We start from the raw sequence: 21,170 nt of genomic DNA on the forward strand, positions 1-21,170 counted from the left end.
GGGTGGTACGATGGGGGCATAGCCCTACCGGACATCCGCAAATATTACTGGGCAGCACATCTCGCGGCCATCAATCAGGGCACGTACGGTAGTGGGGACGACCCAGGATATGGGATGGATAGGTGGCTCCTCCCCGGAGGGAATTTTGAGGCTGCACTCTATTCGCGACCCAAAAAGTTTCTTCTCACGTGGCCTACAAAACACTCGGTCCAACTGTGGCATATTGTTAACCGAAAGCTGGGGTGGGCTGGCAAACTGACCCCGCTCTGGGTGTCAGAGAAGCTCGGGTCATTGGGACGCACTAAGGGATTCCGCAATTGGGATCTGATCGGTATCTCCCGTATAGGGGACCTATGGGGGGCTGGGGGTATGGTGCCCTTTACCTCCCTACAGCAGTCACACGAGTTGGCGCACACAGAATTTTTCCGTTACATGCAGGTCCGGCACTCTCTTCAATCCAACATTCCGCCGGGAACGTCGCTCCCTGAATCCTCCCCTCTAGCGGATAGATTACTAGACGGTCATTTGCCGGAAAGGGCGATATCCCTCACCTACAAAAAACTCATACATCACTCCCCGGATCCACTGGGGCCGCTCAAGGGGAGGTGGGAGGCGGATGGCCTTGAAATTGACGAGGAGGAATGGAGAGAGGCGCTCTCCTCCCCTAAAGAAGTGGCGATATCGGCAAAATTGTGGCTGATACAACTCAAAATATTACACCGGGTATATATCTCGGTCACCAGACTGGTGTTGATGGGGAGGAGTACGGATGGGCTCTGCCGGAGGCGGTGTGGGGACAGGGGGACATTTCTTCATGTATTATGGGAATGCCCGCAGGTTCAAACATACTGGGCAAAGATACATGACTGTATAAGCAAGGTGTGGGGGGTAAGGTTGCGGCCTGAAGCTAAACGATGCCTTTTAAACATCTGGGAGCCCACGGACCTACCGGTAAAAGGCAAACTGTGGGCAACACTGGGGCTGCCGGTTCCAAAGCGTAACATTGCGCGCCTGTGGGGGGCGGTAGCGCCACCATTGGTTGGAGCGTGGAAGAAAGACAATGACTGGTGCATGCTGCAGGAAAAGATAGTGTATGTCTCGAGAGGTTGCCCCGGGAGGTGGGTGGCGGTCTGGTCTCCCTGGAATACATACCGAGGCAACATCTGTGAGCCCCCAGTCTCTTCTCCCCTTGAGGAAATGTTAACCCAATGAAATGGTGAGAATGTTTATCCTGCTTTGCTGTATCATATTACATTGCAGGACTGTCCGCGGATCCAAGGCTGAACCACTGTAACTCTAATGACCTGAAATTGTGAAGTGACCTAACTGTTTATGTTTGTTAATAAAAAGATTTTTTTTTTTTTTTTTAAATCAGCTGAACTACGAATTCCAATTTACTCACCTGTTATCAGGAGAGAACCCAGTGCTGCATCTTTTAGACCAGCACTGACCCTGAAAAGTAATTCTAAACGTACTTATCAGTAACTTGTATTTCTTTCCATAGGAATCCATTGTGTGGTTTTCAGCAGAAAAGTTTCTAAGTGTCCATTTTTGAAACGTACAAATATTCCTCTAAAATCAGCCGAACTACGAATTACGATTTACTCACCTGTTATCAGGAGAGAACCCAGGGCTGCATCTTTTAGACCAGCACTGACCCTGAAAAGTAATTCTAAGCATACTTACCAGTAACTTGTATTTCCTTCCATAGGAATCCATTGTGTGGTTTTCACCAGAAAAGTTTCTAAGTGTTCATTTTTGTAACGTACAAATATTACTCTAAAATCAGCTGAACTACGAATTCCGGTTTACTCACCTGTTATCAGGAGAGAACCCAGGGCTGCATCTTTTAGCCCAGCACTAACCCTGAAAAATAATTCTAAGTGTACTTACCAGTAACTTGTATTTCTTTCCATAGGAATCCATTGTGTGGTTTTCAGCAGAAAAGTTTCTAAGTGTCCATTTTTGAAACTTACAAATATTCCTCTAAAATCAGCTGAACTACGAATTCCGATTTACTCACCTGTTATCAGGAGAGAACCCAGTGATGCATCTTTTAGACCAGCACTGACCCTGAAAGGTAATTTTAAGCGTATTTAACAGTAACTTGTATTTCCTTCAATTGGAATCCATTGTGTGCTTTTAAGTAGAAAAGTTTCTGTCTATTTTCACAAACTAAAAATATTTCTAAAAAATCGTCTATATGACTTAAACACATTCTTTCAACTGTTTACAGGAGATTCACATGTGCTGGATCCAGGATCCACCACTGAGTAAGAAAAAGTAACGATAACACTACTTACCTGCTAAGTGAATTTTCTGCCGTAGGATAACATTGGTGATTCTATGTGAACAAATTTCTAAGTGTCAACTTTTAAAATACAATAATAATCCTTAAAAATCACTACTGTAACCAAAACACTTTTACTCAACTGTTTACAGGAGATGTCCAAGGACTGAATCTGGCATCCAGTCCTGTGGTTAGAAAAGTAATCCATAAAGTAACTAATTGCATTTGACTAGAAATTCACATTGAGCTCCATGTTACTTTGTGTTTGAAATTGTGTCGCCCATTGCAACAACTGTAACTACTGTACTTAAAAGTCTATTGCCTATTTGCAAAGTATTTAAACTAAAGTAATTCTTTCTGAGAAAGTATGTTTTGTATTGTAATATATAATGTAATTAAAAAAATAAAATATCTAAAACTAAACAGTTTAAACAATGTAGTAAATCAGTATAAAAAAATCAGTATAACAATTAATACATTAAAAATTGTCATTTACAAAACCTTTGAAATTCACTGAAAAAACCATAGGTTTCAGGCCTGATATAGTCAGGAATTAGCATTTAAAAAACCTTTGAAATTCTCTGAAAAAACCATAGGTTTCAGGCCTGATATAGTTAGGAATTAGCATTTAAAAAAACTTTGAAATTCCATTAAAAAAAACATAGGTTGCAGGTCTGATATAGTTAGGAATTAGCATTTAAAAAACCTTAAAAATTCACTGAAAAAACAATAGGTTTTAGGGGTGTTATAGTTAGCTGAACATTTCACTCGAACAAAACCATTGAAATTCCTCCGATATAGTTAGTTATACTAACTACATCTCGCGCGCCCGCAATCCACTGCTGATGATGTCACATATTACATCATTCATGACATGGTCAGTGACATCACTGATGACATCAATGGTTTTGTTTGAGTGAAATGTCCAGCTAACTATAACACCCCTAAAACCTATTGTTTTTTCAGTGAATTTCTAAGGTTTTTTAAATGCTAATTCCTAACTATATCAGGCCTGAAACCTATGGTTTTTTCAGTGAATTTCAAAGTTTTTTAAATGCTAATTCCTAACTATATCAGGCCTGAAACCTATGGTTTTTTCAGTGAATATATATATATCTAACTATCTATCTATATATCTATCTATATATATATCTATATTCAGTGAAAAAACCATAGGTTTCACACATGTTATAGTTAGCTGGACATTTTACTGATAAAAAACCAATGAAATTCCCCCGTTATAGTTAGTGCAGGCAACTATAACTCACGCGACCGCAATCCTCTGCTGATGCTAATACTGTATTTAGACAATTATTTGCCCATGTCTTCTTCCATTAAATTTTAGCTATACATATATTACAAATATTTTTTTTTCATAAAGACACATATGTCATCAGCAGAGGATTGCGGTCGCGTGAGTTATAGTTGCCTCAGATATATATATTGATTTAAATGCTATTTTCTCAGGAACTACTGAACAGATTTACACCAGACCTACAAAAGGCACTTCCTTGACCTGAGGACTACCTCTCTGCCAAATTTCATGTTACTCTGTTCAGCCGTTCGGGCTGTAGCTGTGTCTAAAGGTCCTATGGAAAAATGCATGGGAAAAACGCGTTTTGGGACCCCCCTTTTATCTCAGCCCCCGCTTGACGAATCCCCCCGAGACTTTCAGGGTAGGAGCGGAGCATAGCGCCCCATTAGTTTTGAAAAGTTCGCGAGGATTCGTCAACCGGCGCAAAAGTTATTCCAAATAGAATGTTGCGGATTTCCTATGGAAACAGGGTCCTAACTATAACTACCTACTGGCGACCGCCAGTAGGTAATATCTATCTATATATATATCTATATATATATATGTATATATATATATAGATATATAGATATATAGATATATAGATATTTATATATATTGCCTACTGGCAGTCGCCAGTAGCTAGTTATAGTTAGGACCTATTATCCATAGGAAATCCGCAACATTCTATTTGGAATAACTTTGACGCCGGTTGATGAATCTTCGCGAAATGTTCAAAACTGGTGGGGCGCTCCGGTCCGCTCCTATCCTGAAAGTCTCGGGGTGATTCGTCAAGCGGGGGAAGAGAAAAAGGGGGGTCCCAAAACGTATTTTCCCCATGCAATTTTCCATAGGAACATTTAATCGCAGCTACAGCCCGAACTGCTGAGTGGAATTACACCAAATTTGGCAAAAAGGTAGCCCTTGGTTCAGAGTCATGCCTTTTGGTTACATGGTGTAAATCTGTACAGTAGTTTCTGAGAAAATCAAAAGTAAAATCACATATATATCTATGGGCGTGGTGGATCCGCGCACCTTGCTGAGCACGAGCTGTATGCTAATTGGCTGTCAACACTCCAAACCAGGAAGTGTTGGCAGCCATCTTGTGCCTCGGTAGAACCGAAGCACAAGAAAACAGAAGAAAAAACGCACAGAACGCAAAAAGGGGGCAGGGTAGAAACACCCTGACCCCCTAGGCCTGCTCAGGGGGTCCCACAATGACCACAAAGGCCCCCAAAAATCGGCCATGCAGCCCCCCTCCAAAATAATATTATTTTAAAAAAAAGCCCATGCCCCGGGGGATGGGGTCCCAGGGGCCCGGAATTGGGCACTGGAGGGGGGCCCACGTGGGCCCCTTCCCGGTCATATTTATTTTGTTTTTGACATTGGGGGTCAGGCCCTGGGGGATGGGGTTCCCAGGGCCACAAAAAAGAAGGGGGGCTACACAGTCCCCCTTCCAAAAAAGTACATTACAAAAAAAAGACGCGATCGTGCCTAGGCCCTGCCCCCTCATGGAACCACTCTGCAAACGTGCCCTGTGGCGCGTTTTAGATTGGGGAATTACATCCCCTTCAATACTGGGGGTCCCTGGGGGCCAACTAGCCCACCAGGAACCTCCAGTATGCGCCACGGAGCTGCGTTGCAGAGAGGTGTTCTGAGGCGACGCCCCTTTTTACAACACTCTGCAACTCAGATCCGTGGCGCTTACTGGAGGTAACTGGTGGGCTAGTTGGACCCCAGGGACCCTCAGGATTCAAGGGGAGTTAATTCCCCAACTTAAAACGCGCCCGGGGCGCGTTTGCACAGTGGTGAAGGGAGGGGGCGGGGTCGCAGTTGGCATGTGTGCAAACACACCCTGTGGTGCGGTTTAAGTTGGGGAATTAATTCCTCTTCAATCCTGAGGGCCCCTGGGGGCCAACTAGCCCACCAGGTACCTCCAGTAAGCGCCACGGAGCTGCATTGCAGAGTGTTGTAAAAAAGGTACTTGGTGGCCTAGTTGGCCCCCAGGGACTCGCAGGATTGAGGAGGAATTAAATCTCCAACTTAAAATGCACCACAGGGCGTGTTTGCAGACATGTCAACTCATGACACGCCCCTTCCTTCACCATTGTGTAAACGCGCCCGTGACGAGTTGTAAGTTGGGGAATTAATTATTTTTCAATACTGAGGGTCCCTGAGGGCCAACTAGCCAAAGAGGTATCTCCAGTATGCCCCAGGGAGCTGCGGTGCAGACAGGTGTTCATAGGGCACACCCCTGTTTACAGTACTCTGCAACGCAGTTCTGTGGTGCTTCCTGAAGGTACCTAGTGGGCTAGTTTAACCCTGGGGACCCTTAGGATTCAAGGGTACTTAATCTCTCAACTTAGAATGGCCACAGGGTGCATTTACACAGTGGTGAAGGGAGGGGACGGGGCCTGAGGTGACGTCTGCAAACACGCCCTGTGGTGCGTTTTAAGTTGGGGAAATAATTCCCCTTCAATCCTGAGGGACCCTGGGGGCCAACTAGCCCACCAATTGCTGCCAGTAAGCGCCACTGTGCTGCGTTGCAGAGAGGTGGTGCAGTTTGGGCCCCTTTTTACACCTCTCTGCAATGGCGCTTACTGAACGTAGCTAGTGGGCTAATTTCCCCCTAGGGACACTCAGGATTCAAGGGGACTTATTCTCCCAACTTAAAACGGCCACAGGGCGTGTTTACACAGTGGCGAAGGGAGGGGACGGGGCCTGAGTTGACGTGTGAAAACACGCCCTATGGTGCGTTTTCAGTTGGGGAAATAATTCACCTTCAATCCTGAGGTACCCTGGGGGCTAACTAGCCCACCAGGTGCTTGCAGTAAGTACCGCTGCGCTGCGTTGCAGCGAGGTGGTCCAGGCCGTTACACTTTTTACACCTCTCTGCAACGCAGCTCTGTGGCGCTTACTGGAGGTACCTAGTGGGCTAGTTGGACCCTAGGGACCCTCAGGATTCAAATGAACTTAATCTCCCAAGTTAAAATGGCCACAGGACGTGTTTACACAGTGGTGAAGGAAGGGGACGGGGCCTGAGGTGACGTGTGCAAACACGCCCTGTGGCGCGTTTTCAGTTGGGGAAATAATTCTCCTTCAATCCTGAGGTACCCTGGGGGCTAACTAGCCCACTAGGTGCTTCCAGTAAGCACCACGGAGCTGCGTTGCAGATAGGTGGACTAAGCCGTGCCCCTTTTTACACCTCTCAGCAACGCAGCTATGTGGCGCTTACTGGAGGTACCTAGTGGGCTAGTTGGACCCCAGGGACCCTCAGGAGTCAAGGGGACTTTATCCCCCATATTAAAACAGCTACAGGGCGTGTTTGCACACGTCCGCTCAGTCCCCCACTCACTTCACCAGTGTGCAAACACGCCCTGTGGCGCGTTTTAAGAGGTAGTTTTAATCCCCCTGCCCTATTATATACTAGGGGTTTACAGATGAGGTCCTGCTAATCACAGGGGGACCCCAACGCATAGTGTTCCCTAGTATATGTAGGTGTTTTCACTGTATTCTAAGTGTCTTTTAACATAGCACTGGCTCTAGGACTGGTTAGTCAGACTCCGTTACCACCAGTATCCGTCTGAAAAAAGTTGAGGGTACAGGATGATTTTGCAACAAGGCTTCTTTCTGCTCCTCTGTTTGTTCTTTCTGCACGTTTTCCTTCTTCCTGTACTTTTCTTCAACTTTGAGGACTTCTGTTGCTTCTTTCTGCATTTCTTTTTTTTCTTACTGTGCGTTTTCTCTTCTTTCTTCACATGTCCTATCTCTGTAGGCATATTTAGAAATTATCATTTAAAAAACCTTTGAAATTCACTGAAAAAACCATAGGTTTCAGGCACGTTATAGTTAGGAATTAGCATTTAAAAAACCTTACAAATTTACTGAAAAAACCATAGGTTTCAGGGGTGTTATAGTTAGCTGGACATTGCACTCATACAAAACCCGTGAAATTCCCCCGTTATAGTTAGTTCAGCTAACTATAACTCACGCGCCCGCAATGCACTGCTGATGACGTCACATATTACATCACTCATGACATGGTCAGTGACATCACTCATGACATCACTGATGACATCTCAAATGACATCACTGATGACATCACTGATGGCATCATCCTTGTGATAGAGTGGCAGACCTCCTCTCACCCTAATATAACCTTTAATACACACACTCAAAAATAGAAACTAACATTTTCTAAACAATGGTCATACCAATACCAGTTACAACAACCTATTCAGTAATTCTAAGATCTACATACACATCCACTCATACACCAACAGTCCTATATAGTCACTCATACATGTACTCACTCATCATATGTACTCATACACTATACATCCTATTACACACCGCCACTCATCCATAGAGTTACTCACACACATAGTCACTCATGCTAATAAAGAATCAAACATCCATTTACTTGCATATACAGTTATACACACACCAGCACACTTACTTCTACAGAAAGTTACACATACTTACTCTTTTAAAAAATCACTTAAAGAAACACATACTTATTCATACAGGAACTCTTCCAATCTCTCACTCTCACATATACTCACTTATATACAGCAATACTCACATATACTAGTTTAAAACATATGTAGTTACTTATAAAGACACTATTGAGACAGTCATTCACTCACTAACACACCCATACACACACTCAACCACCCATACAGTCCTGCACACATACTGTCTTCAACACATACAAACAGTGACACACTCATTCATGCATCTATGCACTAAGTAATACCCTCCACTGAACCATACAGACACTCATACTGATACTCGAAAAACCAAGTAATAACCCATATAGACACTCATGAAGCTACACACCAACCCATGCAGTCACTTATAAACAAAGTGAGAGACTGATACAGATATTTACATATTTAAACATTACTCCGTAACCCATGTATTTACTAAGATACACTTAATCAGTCCGTTATGCAATCAATTTTACAACAAAAAATATATTATCCATTTAGACACTTATATACCCATGTATTCTTCCATCGACCTTGAGATATACATATATAAAAAATATTTAATTTTCAGAAAGACACACATTCACTGGATGATGTCATCAGTGATGTCATCAGTGATGCCATTTGAGATGTCATGAGTAATGTCATGAGTGATGACACTGACCATGTCATGAGTGATGTAATATGTGACATCATCAGCAGTGTATTGCGGGCGCGCGAGTTATAGTTAGCTGACTTAACTATAACGGGGGAATTTCACTGGTTTTGTACGAGTGCAATGTCCAGCTAACTATAACGCCACTGAAACCGATGGTTTTTTCAGTGAATATATATATATATATATATATATATATATATATATATATATATATATATATATATATATAGAGAGAGAGAGAGAGAGAGAGAGAGAGAGAGATATTGTGAGAAATTGGGTTGTTGGTTGCCTGGGGTGTGAGTCCTGGTCAGGCAACAGCCACAAATCCTTGCAGGGTGAGCACAAAAAGTGCCTACATTTTTCTGTGCTTAACCCTGGGTAGATTGGCACAAAAAGTAGTCAAGCTTAACTTGGAGGCAATTTGTAAAGTATTTATGCAGCACACAAACAGTAATAAAGCGAAGAAACATCCCAAGCCAATTTAGAAATATAGAGTAATTTTAATAAATTATTTGACACCAAAATGGCAAAAATCTAATCAATAGATCTAGAGTTATGAATTTTAAATGTTTTTAGTGAAAACAAGCGCCTAAAAGATCAAAGCACCAACCACGGACATCTAGTCACGCATACTGGGTCAAAGTCGAGAAAAATATGGTTAACCGCAAAGGAGCAGAGTTCGGATAAAAGAAGTGGATTTTGTCCGGTCAGAGCTTACCTTCGGACATAAAAGAAATTCTGAGAAAAAGTGTCTGAGAAGGTAAAGTTCAGCGGGGCATGGCTGCAGGAGGTATCCGAGGAGAAAGTGTCATCGTCGGATCGCCCTGGGTCAAAGCTGTGGTGAAGATTTTTACATTCGAACTTAGTCACTGAAATGGAAGTCGAAAATCTCCATCAGGTCAAGGGCTGTAGCCGAAGACAGTTCCACGAGATTGAATACCCCTTTGGCGAATGACTGCTGAAAACGGATTTGCTACTGCGGAAAATAATATATCGGGAGAAGCCGCAAAGTCAATCTAACCGGCGATGCACCACAGGTGAGCAGGTACTTCCCGTTCTCCTCCTAGTTCTCAGAGTACTTGTAGGCCAAAATGTATTTAAGTCCTCAGTTTTGTTTTTTGGCCATCTAGGCACCTTTAGAGCCACTGCCAAGCATCCAGGACTGGTGGGACACCTCTTGGGGGTTCAGGGCTCACTAAGGCTGGGTCTAGGTGCGGGTTCAAGATGGTGGGAGCCTTTTATGTCCCTGTGGCTCTGAACAGGAGGCCAGCAGACTAGCCCTTGGGGTAACTCTTATAGTCCTGTTTGACGGTGAACAGCAGATCTGGCCTTTGAGGGTTCAAGACAGGCTTAAGGCAGAAAAGCAGTCTTTCCAGGTACAGCAAGAGTCTGCCAGAGTGCACAGCAGTTCACAGTAGCAGGCAGTCCTCTGAGAGTCCTTCCGCAGGTCCAATACTAAACTGAAGAATGGGTCTGAAGGTCCTATTTTTATACCCTGGTGCACTTCTGGAAGGTGGGAGAAGCTTCTGGAACGCTTCTTTGAAGTGCATGGAATTTTCTGACTCCCCTGCCCTGGCTCGAAGCTCGCTGCAGTGAAAATGCTGGGTCATTAGGCCCATTGTGTGACGGCAGAGCACAGGTTATTCATTTGTAAGTGGGGCTGTGATCAGGTCGGCACCCCCATCCTGTCTGCAGATGGCCAATTGAGGTACACCTTATTCCTCTACCATATAACTGTCTAGGAGGAACTCGCGAAGTCCAAGTGTCAGCTACACCTAGTCATGTAACCCAAGACAGGTTGCAGGTACAAAGCAGGAAAATGAAGAACCACAGTTACTAATAAACATATGGATCCACCCGTAGGTTGAGTATATTGTGAAAATCCCACAAGAAGATGAAATGTATCCCACAGCCGTGGAAAATACAAATCAGTTGTTTAAATACCTCTCACACACCAAAAGGGCCCTTGGTGTCATGCTTCATCATAGGGGTCTTCCCGCCCCTCTACGGGACGGGGCGTGCTACGACCTACGTCTACGCGGGAGCACTGTTATAAGTGAAACCACTATGTGTGATGCGAGGGTGTGAGAGGAAGGGTCAGGAGTGAGTGAAAACGTGAATTAAAAAATACCTGGCTCTATTGGTCGAATGAACTTTATTATACCGTTTGAGCTGGTATTAGTAAAATAGTGGGATTTTCACAATATACTCAACGTATGCCCGCCCTCTATCAAACGCGGTTTTTAGAGGGCGAGGACTGGCAGATGATGAAGCATGACACCTGGTGGTGTGTGATGCCAGTCCGTCAATTTTTGTGATTTGCCCCCACTAAATTGGGCATCTCTTAGACACAACTAGGAACGGTCCTTTCTGTGGTTCATAGCTTTGGTTGGAGGCTGACCGTTCTCTAGTGCCCTAACGCCTCTAGTTCCCTCCCCGGGCCAGACCCTGGGTGTAACTGTGGTTCAAAATATAAACATAAACAAAATAGGGAGTGGAGAGGTACCACTCATCCGAGTGGTGGAGGTGGATACTTCCTCCCGGTCAGATGCTAATAAACATATGGATCCACCCGTAGGTTGAGTATATTGTGAAAATCCCACAAGAAGATGAAATGTATCCCACAGCCGTGGAGAATACAAATCAGTTGTTTAAATACCCCTCACACACCAAAAGGGCCCTTGGTGTCATGCTTCATCATAGGGGTCTTCCCGCCCCTCTACGAGACGGGGCGTGCTACCACCCCAGTCAGCTCCGTAGATGATGATCATCTACGGAGCTGACCGGGGTGGTTATTCTGGCGGGTCATTTTCCCAGGGATTCATAGCCGAGTGGGCATTCCCACCACCCGGTCCTGAGCTCATGAAGTAATTTTCTCATTACAGCAAGTAAATGGACCATATAAGACCTATTTAGGCATTACTAACCATTGGAAGTTATTTTCTTCCTACATTAATTTTTTCATTTTGAACACAACACATTAATTCTTTCATTTTGAACACATCACTGTGAGTTCCAGGAAGGGATCCTTAAGGTCCTGAAGAAGAAGCTTGGGGAAGCTTCGAAACATGTCGGCACCATCAGGAGGCTTAGCTCATTGAGGCATACTTTCCTCCTACCCCCACTATTTTACTAATACCAGCTCAAACGGTATAATAAAGTTCATTCGACCAATAGAGCCAGGTATTTTTTAATTCACGTTTTCACTCACTCCTGACCCTTCCTCTCACACCCTCGCATCACACATAGTGGTTTCACTTATAACAGTGCTCCCGCGTAGACGTAGGTCGTAGCACGCCCCGTCCCGTAGAGGGGCGGGAAGACCCCTATGATGAAGCATGACACCAAGGGCCCTTTTGGTGTGTGAGAGGTATTTAAACAACTGATTTGTATTCTCCACGGCTGTGGGATACATTTCATCTTCTTGTGGGATTTTCACAATATACTCAACCTACGGGTGGATCCATATGTTTATTAGCATCTGACCGGGAGGAAGTATCCACCTCCACCACTCGGATGAGTGGTACCTCTCCACTCCCTATTTTGTTTATGTTTATATTTTGAACCACAGTTACACCCAGGGTCTGGCCCGGGGAGGGAACTAGAGGCGTTAGGGCACTAGAGAACGGTCAGCCTCCAACCAAAGCTATGAACCACAGAAAGGACCGTTCCTAGTTGTGTCTAAGAGATGCCCAATTTAGTGGGGGCAAATCACAAAAATTGACGGACTGGCATCACACACCACCAGGTGTCATGCTTCATCATCTGCCAGTCCTCGCCCTCTAAAAACCGCGTTTGATAGAGGGCGGGCATACACCTGGAGACAGGGATGCACTTCTAAACTAAGTGGGGGCCCAAACAAAAAAAGGAGTGAGTGAATTTAAAAACCATCATAGTATACCTGAACAATTTTTATTCTATGGGGTTACTATGTGGGATTAAAATATATAAGTGCGGTGAGTGGGGACCTTATCATCCCATCGCCGCTGTGAATCAGTGATTGTTAATAGGGGGTCAACATGTTTCTGCCTGTATTGTCCACTTGGGTACGTGGCATTCGTCAGGACCTTAAATATTGGGCTCCAATCTTACCACTGGGGGCGTAGGCCTATAGCCAGCTGCCACCTGTTTAGAGAAACCTGTAAGAGAGAGGGGGTGAGACAAACATATAGTACTCAAAATGGTTGTCATTCGGTAGACCTTGATGTGTCACAGTCACGCTCCATACTTACTGCTCTCTCCTAAAGTGAAAAAGGTGAAAAATGTATATGAGTGTCAGGCATCTGTGTACACTCTGACATTCATGTGAATAAAATAGAAGTCTTACCCTATTGGAAAAACCTATTTGCCCCATGGGAGGGGTAGGGGGGAAATCCTTGTGGCCACATTCTGGTGGGAGACGGTAAAGGATGAAGACAAAAGGGTTAAAAACCAGACTAGTTAGCAAGGTATATCAAAGATACTGAATTAGTCAGCAGAAAAAACCGTCAGGGCGTGCTTGATCTACTATAGTTTCAACCTGTTGGGAGAAGACATCAGAACACCGACTTACAGTTCAAGGCGTACTCCCCGCTAGAAAACCTAGTGCTGCATGCGTCCAGACTCCTCCCCGGTGACATTAAGTGTAGTGCGCAGCAAGCTTTTATACTGTTGGGTGGAGTCGTGGCATGCGATATGGGTTTCAGGTGAGCGTGGCGCACCGTGATGATGCTGCATTTCCTGTGTCCTGAGCAAAGCATGCAGAAAAGGCTGCACGTTCCCTGTTTGTTGCCTGACCCTCGTGGGGGTGTGTCAGCAGATGGCGCTGCTCCATGACACGCCACTTCCTGTGTCCCGTCATTACCTCAGATAATTGCCTGGGGTGGGGCGGGACCAGCTTTGGTCCAATGAGTGTACCTACCATAGTTTCTGGAGATACAAGGGAGTGATTTAACGTGTGTAGACACGTTATACAGAAATATGGGGAACATGTACCCCGCTCATGACTATTATTTCATGACGGGAGCAGTTTCGAGTATTTACACAGAAGAAAAGAAGAGAAAACAAGAGAAAACAAACCCGGATTGTTTACAGTCAGGGTGACGGAGTGGTTAAACCCACAATTAGTGCACAAGTCGATTTTACAGCTACTGCATGGTTGCGGATCAGGATGATTCTAGTATTAGGGAGTAAGGGAAACTGCGTCTAGCTCTATTCACAGGTATTACTGTGTCTATTATTTGTGTTTTAGTCTTTATAATGGGTACTGTTAAAGTGTATGTTTTAGTGAGCGCTAAGGGAAGTTACTTCATTTGTAGCCATGGGATATCATCGTTCAATCCGTTTTTCCATGTCCCAAGGCGAAACACCCAGCGCTGTTCTCTAACATGTAAGACATGTGAGAGGCAGCCATTGCGCTTCTGTACTACTTCCAGTACTGTCCATCTCAGATCTTTATCAGAGTGTTCTTTCTCAAGGAAGTGTTTTGTTAATTTGGTGTTATCTTTCTTCCTTCTGATAGTGCTCCGGTGCTCACTAATTCTGATCTTTATACGCCTAGTAGTCATGCCAACATACATGAGTTAGCAAGGGCATTTGAGTAGATACACTACATTCTCTGTGTTGCAGTTAGAGAAGTTCTTCTGAGTCCATGGTCGCTCAGTACCTATGTCCACTTCTTTTGTGGTGGCCGTGAATTGGCATGATACGCAATCGCCACAGGGGTAATGTCCAGTTGGTCGTTGGTGGCCCCATAGTGTCAGTTGGTTGTCATCTGTAGCGGCTGGTGGTTTTGTATGGACTAGTTCATCCTTGATGTTCCTACTGCGTTTGTGCGCAAATAGGGGTTGGGTCCAGACTTTGTCGCTGGTGTTTAATATGCGCCATTTCTTTTGTATAATGTTCTGAATTTTGTTGGACGCTGGGGTAAAGGTGGTGACACACACCATCCGGTTGGCTGGCTCCTTTGGCGTATTTTCTAAAAGAGCTGCCCGGTTGTTATTTCGAGCTCTTTTTTTGGCATTCTTGACCAATTTTTTGGGGTAATTTCTTGCTCTGAGTTTCATTTCCAGGGTGTCTGCTTGTTCATGAATTTTTCACCTTTTTCACTTTAGGAGAGAGCAGTAAGTATGGAGCGTGACTGTGACACATCAAGGTCTACCGAATGACAACCATTTTGAGTATTATATGTTTGTCTCACCCCCTCTCTCTTACAGGTTTCTCTAAACAGGTGGCAGCTGGCTATAGGCCTACGCCCCCAGTGGTAAGATTGGAGCCCAATATTTAAGGTCCTGACGAATGCCACATACCCAAGTGGACAATACAGACAGAAACATGTTGACCCCCTATTAACAATCACTGATTCACAGAGGCGACGGGATGATAAGGTCCCCACTCACCGCACTTATATATTTTAATCCCACATAGTAACCCCATAGAATAAAAATTGTTCAGGTATACTATGATGGTTTTTAAATTCACTCACTCCTTTTTTTGTTTGGGCCCCCACTTAGTTTAGAAGTGCATCCCTGTCTCCAGGTGTATGCCCGCCCTCTATCGAACGCGGTTTTTAGAGGGCGAGGACTGGCAGATGATGAAGCATGACACCTGGTGGTGTGTGATGCCAGTCCGTCAATTTTTGTGATTTGCCCCCACTAAATTGGGCATCTCTTAGACACAACTAGGAACCGTCCTTTCTGTGGTACAAAGCAGGAAAATGCCAACTTTCTACAGTGGCATTTTCAAAATCGTAGTGAAAATTTGACTTTACCATTAAAGTGTGTTTATCATTTCAATTTCATAGGTACCAAATATGATCTAGCTACCTGCTCTCAATTGGAAATTAAGCTTATTAAGTGTAATAAGGAATCCCCAATGTTATTTTATGGAAGGGGCAGGCCTTTCCGTAGTGAAAAACGAATTTGGGAGTTTCTGACTACCAGGACATGTAAAACCTCAAAGTACATGTCCCACCTTTTAATTGCACAGCCCCTGCCCTATGGGCGATCTAGGGCCTACATTAGGAGTGAATTATATGTAATAAAACTGGGGAGTTTAAGACTTGGCAAGGGGGTTTAAATGCCACCTCGACATGGCAGTTTAAAACTGCATTCAGGCAGCAATGGCAGGCCTGGGACATGTTTTAAAGTGCTACTTAAGTGGCTGGAACAATACGTGCTGCAGGCCCATGGTAGCATTTAATTTACAGGCCCTATGCGTATGGTATGCCACCCAACAAGGGACTTACAAGTACATTAAATATACCAATTTGGTATAAGCCAATCAAACCATGTTTTAGGGAGAGAGGACAAGCACTTTCGCACTGTTAGCAAAATGGCTTGAATGACAGCTCCTGCAGCTCACCAATCTTGCATGATGAGATAACAGCAATTAAGAAAACAGTTTGTTTTAAAGATGAACAGCCACAGCAAACAACTGTGCAAAGGCTACAAAAGAGCCAAAATAAAAGCTGTAAAAACTAAAGTGAGATCCCACTGAGAATGAGGCTCTATTAAAGGAGTAGGCAGGAATGTCTGACTCAACTCCTTCAATAACTGGCCTGCCAAAGGAAAGTTAAACACCCAAGGCTGGTGGGTTAAATACAAAAAAGATGTCACAGCAGCTAAATAGCCAGCATCAATGGTTTTCCTAGAGGGAGCCTACCTGCCAAAAGCACATCTGTCACACCAGGAGGAAAAGAACAAGGGTTAAAAACTATTCCTCTTAATATCCATGCAAGAAGATGAGAAAGGTTTGAGCGCAGGGCTCGAGCCTCCACTTGTGAGAAAAGAGACATCTATAGTGCTTAATTTGTAAAACAAAAAGTGCCAGGGCTCTCGTTAGGAGGCCACTGCAGCATGCTCCATACATTGCCTCTCCAATGCTGCCAATGATAGTCACAACAGAACTATTAACCATCACGCTCCTACACGTATGACAATTCGGACTATTACAGGCCCTCAAAGCTATAAGAATGGCTTGGGCGGCAGGTAATAGTAATTTTTAATATGCATTAAATTAATAATTAACTGTTGTTGTGGTCATCTCATAATTAGCCAGGCGCTAGAAGTTAGGACCATCTCAGGGAGTCAAACGCTTTCTCTATGTCTACTGATGCCACCCACGGGTTAGTTTCAGAGGTGAGTGCTGAGTCTATTACCATGAACAGATGACGTAGATTTAGAAAAGCATTTCTCCCAAGGATTAAACCACTTTGGTTGGGGGATGACTACAGTTTGTATGATGGGGCCTAATCAATTCGCCAGTATTTTCCCCAGTCTGTGTTTAGTAATAACAGTGGCGATATGATCCCACTGCTAGTGGATCTCTATTAGGTTTGAGGGACCAAGGGAATGCTACCGGCCTCCATCATCGAGGCCAAGAGCATTCCATTAGTTTGAGTGGCCTCAGAGACATGCAGCAATCTGGGGGCCAGTTGTTGGGCACATGTAGCACAGAATGTCACTGGCCAGCTGTCTGCACCGGGAGCCTTGCCCCATGCTATTTGTTGGATAGCTTGGAGTATCTCTTCAAGGGCTAGTGGGGCCTTCAGGTTAGCAGTTTTGGGAGGCGTAGACCATCAACGAACCCCCCAATGGTGTGCGCATTTTCCATACCTGAATTGGCATGTAACTTGCTATAGTAGGTTTGGAACACTTGGTTGATTGATTCCTGGGTGTTTACTATGTCCCCCCTTAGGGTATGTAGTACCGCGATCAGAACCCTGTGGACTTCCAGGTGGAGCAGCCAAGCAATGAGCCTCACTGCTTTATCTCCTTCTGCATGTTGACAGACCATGTATTCCCTGTAATTGTAGGTGCCAATTCTTGTGAAAGCTGATCTGTGGGCAATTCTCACAAGGGACAATTGTGCAACAGAAATGGAATCTGAAATCATGCAGTTCTCTAGGGAGAACATCTTGCACTTGAGTGCCTGTAACTCCCTGCATGGTACGACTTTATTCCCAAATACCGTTTTAATGGTAATGCCCCTTAAGACCACCTTGATGGCATCCCATTCAATAGGAACATCTGATGCTGTGCTCTATTGTCCTGAAAGTAGGGTTTGACTTGGTCAGTGAAGATGGAGCAGAATGATGTTTCTCATAGTGCCTACCTATATCGCTCTCAATATATCCTCTACCTCAACACTCTGACTCATCTCAAACCTTTCTACTACTTTTTCCAATGCACTACCCTATTTCTCACCCTATACCTCTATCAAAATATCCTCTACCTCCACTGTCTCATTCATCCCAAACCCCATACTACTCCTCTGATCCTCAAAATAACCCTTTCTACACTCTTCCCTATTCTGCCCCACCTTGCATCATCTCATACCTCTTTTGCTATTCCGACCCCCCAAAGCAAGCCTTTCTAAACACTTCCCTCTGACTTTTCCCCCTCCACCTCCCTTTTACTCATCCTAAGCCTCCAGCTGCCAGGAGCACCAAAACAAACAAACAAAAAAAAGAAAGATATTTCGAAATACTTCCCTCGTCTATCCCTCCACTATCCTTTTCAATCTAAATAACAGACTACATTGTCCACCACTCAAACTAATTTCATATTTCACTATACTAATTCACTACTGACCATGGGTTCCGGAGTACCGTGCTACTCACTGAAAAAGCACTTCAACACCTCATCAGGGGTAGCAAGCGCTATATAAATGCAAATCTTTTTCCCTCTTCTATCCAGTTGCTATCCTTCTCAATCTAAATAACTGACTATCATATCCACCACTGAAATAACTTTCGTACTTTTCTATACTAAATCACCACTAATCCATCATGGGTTCCCGAGTAGCGTGCTACTCACTCACAAAAGTGCTTCAGCGCCTCGTCAGGGGTAGTAAGCGCTATAAAAATGTAATAACAATACAATTACAATACAATACCTGGGTAGATTCCATAAGGGGATGGCAGGACGCCCCCTTCTCCAGTCCAGAGTTAGTCTGAGAGGGTTGTGGTTGGACAGTGTGGTACCCAGATATTCTGTCCTCTCATCCGTGCCCTGGCCCCTGCATCACAATAAAAGAGGTCAATTCTGGTATGAAGGTTGCGTAAACAAGAGTAGCAGGATTATTCCCTCATTTCAAGGTGCAGCAGCCGCCACGCATCAGAGACCCATGTGCAGGCCGCACACTTTTGATGATGTTTTGTTAAGGTGATAGAGTGAGCTCCCCACATAGATGGGAGCAACCTATCCAGCACTATGTCCGGCCCACATTTGTAGTCCCCAAGCCAGACACATGGTGCAAATATATTGGTGAGGCGTAAGGGTGGGAGCATATCAAAGTAGGTAGGTTGGTTCACATTAGGGGCATAGAGTCCCACCAGCAATTGCTGTGTTCCATCCAGAAGTCCCTCCAGCACTACATATCTGCCCTTAGAGTCTACCCTAGTGTGTTGAACCGCATAAGGGCCATTCATTTGAGTATGCTGTACCCACGAATATGCCCCTCCACCTCTGACAAATCCCAAGGAGTTCGCACGAAGAGAGGCGCATCTCCTGCAAACATGTAATGTGTATGTTGCAGTGCCTTAGATACTGGTGGACTCATACCTTACACATTCCATGTCAACATATACTAGCACTGCACGTTATTTCTCACACTGGCTGCCATAATGTATGTATCAATAAAGCATTCTCCAAAAGTCCAAATGCCATGCATGCGGAGTGAGCATCCCGATTCAACAAAAAGTACAAAAACATAACCAAACCGGGAACAATATCCCAACTCCCCATCCCAGTCCAATGGATGCAAGGCCAATGGCACTATGGTGCACTTAGCTGTTATCTCCCACCGGTGTCAGGGCAGGTTCCATGGTTCCAGGTCAATGGTAGGCATAAGAAGAGGTGGCGCTCTCCTCACCGTACAACAAGTCACCCACTCAACAAACATCTAACAGTGGTTGTGTGGAAGCAACAGAAATGCATGAAGTATATAGCTGGCGGCAAAGTATGAGCTGCCCATAGCCACACAGGGTGGTAGCGAGCTGTCAGGTCATTGGCAGCCAGTCTTGATCACTCCTTCCATGGTCATCAGTGTCAGGTCTGGCCCTCCTTAATGATCTATCAGTCATTTCAAGGTCAGTTTTGGTGGGTACTGGCTTGTCTGCCTCCACACACACCTGGTCCAGTGAGGTGAGGGCTGAGGTAATGTGTTTTTTACTCTCATCTGCTACTATTTACGCTCTTTCCATAGCCGCCTGCTCCTTGGTCGGTCTAGTTCTCGATCTCCTGTTGGGATGACGTATACCGGGGCCACTGCCCATCCTTCAGTGTCTCCCCTGTGTTTGGTTTAGGTTAAATGGCCTTTGCTCTCAAGCCAGCTCCAGGATGCCTATAGTGCAGCACAGAACAGGATGTCTCCCTCATGCATGATCTTAAGTTTGGCAGAAAATTGCAGGTCATAACGAATCTCAAGATGTCTCAAATACCTTTCAACTTTGCTAAAAGAAGCTCTTTTCTTTTGGACCGCTGAGGTATAATCCCGAAAGATGTTGACTTTACTGTTCTCAATGAGCCAGGGTCTTTTCGAACGTGTCACCCGAAATCTCAGTCCCAGTAGTTGAATAATGTGCCATCGCAGGTCTTATCCTGGTGGTGGCGGTTTGTTTGGTACCTTGTGGGCATGTTCCAGGGAGAAGTTTGAGTGCACGTGCGCTTCACTCACTGAGGGTCTCAGAGCAGCTGATGTGGATTTGCTTTCTGTCATGCGCTTCTTAAGTTTCTTATGGTTGGCACGTATGAGACCCATGTCTATCACAAAGGAATCAAGTTTGAGCTCCAGATATGATTTAATATTGAATATAGCCTTCAGGATTTCGTAAAATTTCTCAAAGTGTTCCATGAGTGTCTGTTCCACTCCTGAGGCAAAGGAATGCACCAGCTCTGTTTTCTCCTCATGTCCCCGTCTCCACCACCACTGGGGTTGCTCTTTCATTCTTTGATTGGACCTTGTTTGGAGCACATCAGTGATAGCAAGGGCTGACCAATCAACCCTGGTGGCCGGGTGAGATGGCAATATAATGGAACGATTGCAGTTCTGTAGGAGAGGCGTCTCCACAACCTCCACACACTCAAGTCCCTGGACAGGTGTGTCTAAACCAGGGTGTTTAGGCCCCGCTGACCATATTACAAGTGCAGGGAAGGGGCTCTCCATGAGTTCCCTTGTTGCATTGCCTCCTATCTTCTGGCTGGTGGGGCTGAGGGAATTAACTGGGTAAAAGCAGTAGGCATGGGAGACTGCCTACTTTTAGCCGTGGCCCCTGCTAGGATGAGAAATTTCTGTGGCGCAGCCAGTCCCAAAGTTCTCCCCTGGGCTCGCATGAGGTTGCCAGTCCACAGGGAGGGTGTCTGCACACTTAGGCTCAAGTTACAGGGCCCAGGAAGGCGTGTCCCCAACCAGGTTAATCAAACCACCCACGCTGTACTTCAAGGGTGAGTGGGG

The sequence above is a fragment of the Triturus cristatus genome, chromosome 7 (genome assembly GCF_964204655.1).
Source record: "Triturus cristatus chromosome 7, aTriCri1.1, whole genome shotgun sequence".
Taxonomy (NCBI): Eukaryota; Metazoa; Chordata; class Amphibia; order Caudata; family Salamandridae; genus Triturus; species Triturus cristatus.